General features: G+C 43.9%; 2 pseudogenes across 2 annotated transcripts; both read left to right on the forward strand.

Moving 5' to 3' along the window:
* Positions 1-581: 581 nt before the first annotated feature.
* On the forward strand, positions 582-2778 carry LOC311117723 (transcription factor-like 5 protein; annotated as a pseudogene). The gene has a single exon. The product of its transcript is annotated as a transcription factor-like 5 protein (transcript).
* A 4078-nt stretch (positions 2779-6856) lies between these two features.
* Positions 6857-7923, forward strand: LOC311117724 (transcription factor-like 5 protein; annotated as a pseudogene). The gene has a single exon. The product of its transcript is annotated as a transcription factor-like 5 protein (transcript).
* Positions 7924-7926: the final 3 nt, after the last annotated feature.

The raw sequence follows: 7926 nt of genomic DNA on the forward strand, positions 1-7926 counted from the left end.
AAAGTTAGCGTTTTTAGATACAATTATACTAAATATATTCACGTCACCAAATAATTGATTAAAACACACTGTTTTGCAATGAAGTTCTACAGTAGCCTCAGCAGCACTCTGTAGGGTAGCACTATGGTGTAGCTGGAGGACAGCTAGCTTCTGTCCTTGTCTGGGTACAATGACTTCAATACAAAACCCTCATCGTTCTCACCCCCTTCCATAGACTTACACAGTAATTATGACAACTTCCGAAGACTTACACAGTAATTATGACAACCTATCAGAGCTCTTGCTGCATGGACTGACATGTTGTCCACCCAATCAAAGGATCAGATAATTAATCTAGTACTGAAAGCATAAACTACAGCTAGCTAGCACTGCATTGCATAAAATGTGGTGAGTAGTTGACTCAAAGAGAGACAAGGAGTTTTGAACAAAAACATTTCTTCCTAAATTAAGGAGAAGCAAGAGAGAGAGAGAGAGAGAGAGAGAGAGAGAGAGAGAGAGAGAGAGAGAGAGAGAGAGAGAGAGAGAGAGAGAGAGAGAGAGAGAGAGAGAGAGAGAGAGAGAGAGAGAGAGAGAGAGAAAATAACTAGTTAGCTAACACTCGAGCTAGCAGGCAAGAGTTTTATTTGAGGTAGTTTGCTAGTTAACGTTAACTACCTGAAAAAAAGTCATTGACTGAGATATTTATGATAGGACCTAACCTATTTAACCATCAAATTGATAATTAGTAACTTTTGTTATTTACGTTTTGCAGTCAGCCAAAACACATTTTCCAAATTGTTTGTCGAAATGGCCGTTGGTTAACATAAGTGGATTTCACTTCACGGGCTGGTGTACGGGAGAATTAACTATGTTCTCTCAGGTCGTCACTAGTTAACACAGCCACAAAGTCATAAACCCTATTTCTACCTATTCTACCCTAACCTTAACCACACTGCTAACCTTATGACTAACCCTAACCTTAAATTAAGACCAAAAATCAAATATTTGTTTAAATAAATTATACGATATAGCCAACTTTGTAGCTAGTGGAAACCGTTCTCTCGGGCCAAACTTTTATTTTATTTTATTTAACTAGGCAAGTCAGTTAAGAACAAATTCTTATTTACAATGACAGCCTACACCGGCCAAACCCGGACGACGTTGGGCCAATTGTGCGCCGCCCTATGGGACTCCCAATCACGGCCAGTTGTGATACAGCCTGGAATCAAACCAAGGGTCTGTAGTGACGCCTCAATCACTGAGATGCAGTGCCTTAGACCGCTGCGCCACTCGGGAGCCCATAGAGATAGTGGGGCAGCTAACCACCTCAGATTCTTTCTAGATGGCCACTGACAGTACCGTTCTCTGGTCTCTGTCAAAGTCAGTTGGTAAAATTCTGAACATGAGCCTGTTTTAAAACGACGATTTTGATAATTTAATGAAATTATAATTGAAGACTAATATATCCATCTATTCAGGATGTCAAAGTCTTTGGCTTGTAAAACCATTAATGTGTCACCTGCATTGGGGCAGTACAACCCCGATTCTGTGAAGGTGATCATGAGCCAAAACGGCTGTGTTCCAAATGATCAAAGCCAGATTTTGGCACTGAGCTCAACCTGATGGAGATGACAGAAGTGGAGTACACCCACCTTCAGCACATCATCCAGTCACACATGGAGGCACAGGCGGCTGGTCCAGAGGGATCTGGAGACATCAACGAAATTATAATGGTATTGGTCAGTGACGGGAACGTTATACCTGGAGAAAGGACCCCCACCACTTGCGGTGAAGTCCCCGGCTCTGTGTTGGCTAAAGTCAGGAGTGCAGTGGATGCGACCCAAGAACGCAGCTTGGAAGCATACAACAACGGTAGCACACAGCTATTGTCCAGGCCCAACCCACCCGCCCGAGTTCGCTTGGAGAAGAGGTTCAACTGCACCCCCTGTGACAAATCCCCAGACAACAGGATGTGCAATCAGCAGCTCTTAGCAATTTTTTGACAATGCTTCATCACTCCAATGAGGCGCAAGAAGCAGCAATGCATCCACAACCGCAGAAGTGGGTGAGGTCAGATCGGGGCAACCCTATTGAGCTGTCATACCCATATGGAAGCATGTTCAACCCCATCGCTGGCGCCCGTCAAGGGTTTGGGATGGTTCCGCATATGCTTGAACCCAATAAGCATCAAGGGTTGATCATTCCAAAGAACTTCACATTCAGCTATCGGCCAGACAAGATGCCTGACAAAGTTCCATGCGTCAACAGCCCCAACCCAATAGAGGAGAAAGTTTGGGTGAAGGTGGAAGATGATGCTGTGGCGAAGCCTGCTAAACGTGGTAGGACCTGTGGACCCTGTGCTGTCAAGGCCTCGGCATTGTCCCAAACTCAGTGGAGGGAAGAGCAGCTGGAGGAGCAGGCACCAGGAAGAGAGGAGGGCCACCAGTGGAAAGTAGCCAGCGCAGAGAGAGGCACAACAGCAAGGAGCGGGACCGCAGGAGGAGGATCCGCTTCTGCTGTGATGAGCTGAATGTGCTGGCGCCGTTCTGTAACCACGAGACGGACAAAGCCACCACCCTGCAATGGACCACCGCCTTCCTCAAGTACGTCAGAGAGGTGTACAGGGACTCCATCAAACAGGAGTTCCAGGGCACGTTCTGTGGCAAGACTGGTCAGCGGCTCAAGCCCAGCAGTGCCTCAGGTCAGGTCATGGTCCGCCAGGAGACAACACAGCCAACAAGTGCCCCACAGGCATCGGAGCAGTAAATACACACCTACACCTATTTAATAATTATTCTATTTATTATTAATTAATTTCACCCTCAAGAGTAGCTGTGCTCCATCAGGTTTGGCTTTGGAATGTTAGCTGTCACAAAAGCATCAGGTATTGCCAGAGAGACAGACACATCCATTTGATTGTTTTTTGAGGGGAGAAAAAAGATTTTGGTGTTCTGTTTATTTCTTTATTACAACACCTTGAAATATAATTTTTCCTCGAAGTGATTATTACCCCCCTTGACAGGGCATGTACTCCAACATGTACATTTCCGTCTTGATCTAGTTGGTCACAATTTTTTTATCAGAGATTTCATAAATGTTTATTTTGCTTAAAAGTGTTCAAGTTCGACTGATATTTGAAACGAGCTTCCCTTCCAAACCTCATGAATGACAATAATTAAAACAGGTGAAGGTTTTAAGTTTCAGACCATGGAAGTAACATTTCAACATGGTTTTGAGGGTCTTGATTGTACAATGCAAGTTTAACTGCACTCCATGGCTCCTATGGATCAGGTTAGTGTATATTGTGATTCTTTATGAGCCAACAAACCTTTTTATAAAAAAGAAGAGTACTTTACTGAAAGTCGTGCACAGGAGGCACTGTTTCTCTACGATAGAAGAGAATGTATGAAAATGTATGCACTCACTAACTGTAAGTCGCTCTGGATAAGAGCGTCTGCTAAATGACTAAAATGTAATGTAAATGTAAATTATTTTACAATTTCATAAGGACTGTTTTGAGATAAAGTCAAAAAACGGCTTAGACTTTTAAGAAATAGGCTATGTCTAAATACACTTACATGCACGGTAATTACTCCCTGTGGGCATATACAGTGGGGGGAAAAAGTATTTAGTCAGCCACCAATTGTGCAAGTTCTCCCACTTAAAAAGATGAGAGAGGCCTGTAATTTTCATCATAGGTACACGTCAACTATGACAGACAAAATGAGAAAAAAAAATCCAGAAAATCACATTGTAGGATTTTTAATGAATTTATTTGCAAATTATGGTGGAAAATATGTATTTGGTCAATAACAAAAGTTTCTCAATACTTTGTTATATACCCTTTGTTGGCAATGACACAGGTCAAACGTTTGGTGACAACAGTTGGTGCGATTATTCGCAAATGGAAGAAACACAAAATAACTGTCAATCTCCCTTGGCCTGGGGCTCCATGCAAGATCTCACCTCGTGGAGTTGCAATGATCATGAGAACGGTGAGGAATCAGCCCAGAACTACACGGGAGGATCTTGTCAATGATCTCAAGGCAGCTGGGACCATAGTCACCAAGAAAACAATTGGTAACACAATACGCAGTGAATAACTGAAATCCTGCAGCGCCCGCTAGGTCCCCCTGCTCAAGAAAGCACATATACAGGCCCGTCTGAAGTTTGCCAATGAACATCTGAATGATTCAGAGGAGAACTGGGTAAAAGTGTTGTGGTCAGATGAGACCAAAATCGAGCTCTTTGGCATCAACTCAACTCGCCGTGTTTGGAGGAGGAGGAATGCTGCCTATGACCCCAAGAACACCATCCCCACCATCAAACATGGAGATGGAAACATTATGCTTTGGGGGTGTTTTTCTGCTAAGGGGACGGGACAACTTCACCGCATCAACGGGACGATGGGCTGGGCAATGTACCATCAAATCTTGGGTGAGAACCTCCTTCCTTCAGCCAGGGCGTTGAAAATGGGTCGTGGATGGGTATTCCAGCATGACAATGACCCAAAACACACGGCCAAGGCAACAAAGGAGTGGCTCAAGAAGAAGCACATTAAGGTCCTGGAGTGGCCTAGCCAGTCTCCACACCTTAATCCCATAGAAAATCTGTGGAGGGAGCTGAAGGTTCGAGTTGCCAAACGTCAGGCTCGAAACCTTAATGACTTGGAGAAGATCTGCAAAGAGGAGTGGGACAAAATCCCTCCTGAGATGTGTGCAAACCTGGTGGCCAACTACAAGAAACGTCTGACCTCTGTGATTGCCAACAAGGGTTTTGCCACCAAGTACTATGTCATGTTTTGCAGAGGGGTCAAATACTTAATTCCCTCATTAAAATGCAAATCAATTTATAACATTTTTGACATGCGTTTTTCTGGATTTTGTTGTTGTTATTCTGTCTCTCACTGTTCAAATAAACCTACCATTAAAATTATAGACTGATCATGTCCTTTGTCAGTGGGCAAACGTGAAAATCAGCAGGGGGATCAAATACTTTTTTCCTCACTGTATACTGTATTATATTCTACTGTATTTAGTCAATGCACTCCGACATTACTCATTCTAATATTTAAATATATCTTAATTCCATTGTTTTTACTTTTAGATAGGTGTATTGTTGTGAATTGTTAGACACTACTGCACTGTTGGAGCTAGGGACACAAGCATTTCGCTACACCCGCAATAACATCTGCTAAATTGGTGTTTGTGACCAATAACATTTGATTGATTTGTGTGACTGCTTTCCAAAGTCCTTTCCCTTCTCTTCCCTTCCTCTGTCAGTGGCCATCTGCCATAAATATATATATATATATATATATATATATATCAGTGGAGGCTCCTCAGAGGAGGAAGGGGAGGACCATCCTCCTTATTGAATTTCATAAAAAGTTAAATATTTAAACATTTAAAAAGTTAGCGTTTTTAGATACAATTATACTAAATATATTCACGTCACCAAATAATTGATTAAAACACACTGTTTTGCAATGAAGTTCTACAGTAGCCTCAGCAGCACTCTGTAGGGTAGCACTATGGTGTAGCTGGAGGACAGCTAGCTTCTGTCCTTGTCTGGGTACAATGACTTCAATACAAAACCCTCATCGTTCTCACCCCCTTCCATAGACTTACACAGTAATTATGACAACTTCCGAAGACTTACACAGTAATTATGACAACCTATCAGAGCTCTTGCTGCATGGACTGACATGTTGTCCACCCAATCAAAGGATCAGATAATTAATCTAGTACTGAAAGCATAAACTACAGCTAGCTAGCACTGCATTGCATAAAATGTGGTGAGTAGTTGACTCAAAGAGAGACAAGGAGTTTTGAACAAAAACATTTCTTCCTAAATTAAGGAGAAGCAAGAGAGAGAGAGAGAGAGAGAGAGAGAGAGAGAGAGAGAGAGGAGAGAGAGAGAGAGAGAGAGAGAGAGAGAGAGAGAGGAGAGAGAGAGAGAGAGAGAGAGAGAGAGATGAGAGAGAGAGAGAGAGAGAGAAAATAACTAGTTAGCTAACACTCGAGCTAGCAGGCAAGAGTTTTATTTGAGGTAGTTTGCTAGTTAACGTTAACTACCTGAAAAAAAGTCATTGACTGAGATATTTATGATAGGACCTAACCTATTTAACCATCAAATTGATAATTAGTAACTTTTGTTATTACGTTTTGCAGTCAGCCAAAATACATTTTCCAAATTGTTTGTCGAAATGGCCGTTGGTTAACATAAGTGGATTTCACTTCACGGGCTGGTGTACGGGAGAATGAACTATGTTCTCTCAGGTCGTCACTAGTTAACACAGCCACAAAGTCATAAACCCTATTTCTACCTATTCTACCTAACCTTAACCACACTGCTAACCTTATGACTAACCCTAACCTTAAATTAAGACCAAAAATCAAATATTTGTTTAAATAAATTATACGATATAGCCAACTTTGTAGCTAGTGGAAACCGTTCTCTCGGGCCAAACTTTTATTTTATTTTATTTAACTAGGCAAGTCAGTTAAGAACAAATTCTTATTTACAATGACAGCCTACACCGGCAAACCCGGACGACGTTGGGCCAATTGTGCGCCGCCCTATGGGGACTCCCAATCACGGCCAGTTGTGATACAGCCTGGAATCAAACCAAGGGTCTGTAGTGACGCCTCAATCACTGAGATGCAGTGCCTTAGACCGCTGCGCCACTCGGGAGCCCATAGAGATAGTGGGGCAGCTAACCACCTCAGATTCTTTCTAGATGGCCACTGACAGTACCGTTCTCTGGTCTCTGTCAAAGTCAGTTGTAAAATTCTGAACATGAGCCTGTTTTAAAACGACGATTTGATAATTTAATGAAATTATAATTGAAGACTAATATATCCATCTATTCAGGATGTCAAAGTCTTTGGCTTGTAAAACCATTAATGTGTCACCTGCATTGGGGCAGTACAACCCCGATTCTGTGAAGGTGATCATGAGCCCAAAACGGCTGTGTTCCAAATGATCAAGCCAGATTTGGCACTGAGCTCAACCTGATGGAGATGACAGAAGTGGAGTACACCCACCTTCAGCACATCATCCAGTCACACATGGAGGCACAGGCGGCTGGTCCAGAGGGATCTGGAGACATCAACGAAATTATAATGGTATTGGTCAGTGACGGGAACGTTATACCTGGAGAAAGGACCCCCACCACTTGCGGTGAAGTCCCCGGCTCTGGTTGGCTAAAGTCAGGAGTGCAGTGGATGCGACCCAAGAACGCAGCTTGGAAGCATACAACAACGGTAGCACACAGCTATTGTCCAGGCCCAACCCACCCGCCCTGAGTTCGCTTGGAGAAGAGGTTCAACTGCACCCCCTGTGACAAATCCCCAGACAACAGGATGTGCAATCAGCAGCTCTTAGCAATTTTTTGACAATGCTTCATCACTCCAATGAGGCGCAAGAAGCAGCAATGCATCCACAACCGCAGAAGTGGGTGAGGTCAGATCGGGGCAACCCTATTGAGCTGTCATACCCATATGGAAGCATGTTCAACCCCATCGCTGGCGCCCGTCAAGGGTTTGGGATGGTTCCGCATATGCTTGAACCAATAAGCATCAAGGGTTGATCATTCCAAAGAACTTCACATTCAGCTATCGGCCAACAAGATGCCTGACAAAGTTCCATGCGTCAACAGCCCCAACCCAATAGAGGAGAAAGTTTGGGTGAGAGGTGGAAGATGATGCTGTGGCGAAGCCTGCTAAACGTGGTAGGACCTGTGGACCCTGTGCTGTCAAGGGCCTCGGCATTGTCCCAAACTCAGTGGAGGGGAAGAGCAGCTGGAGGAGCAGGCACCAGGAAGAGAGGAGGGCCACCAGTGGAAGTAGCCAGCGCAGAGAGAGGCACAACAGCAAGGAGCGGGACCGCAGGAGGAGGATCCGCTTCTGCTGTGATGAGCTGAATGTGCTGGCGCCGTTCTGT

The sequence above is a fragment of the Coregonus lavaretus genome, assembly GCF_964263955.1.
Source record: "Coregonus lavaretus genome assembly, contig: HAP1_SCAFFOLD_4672, whole genome shotgun sequence".
NCBI classification, from domain to species: Eukaryota; Metazoa; Chordata; class Actinopteri; order Salmoniformes; family Salmonidae; genus Coregonus; species Coregonus lavaretus.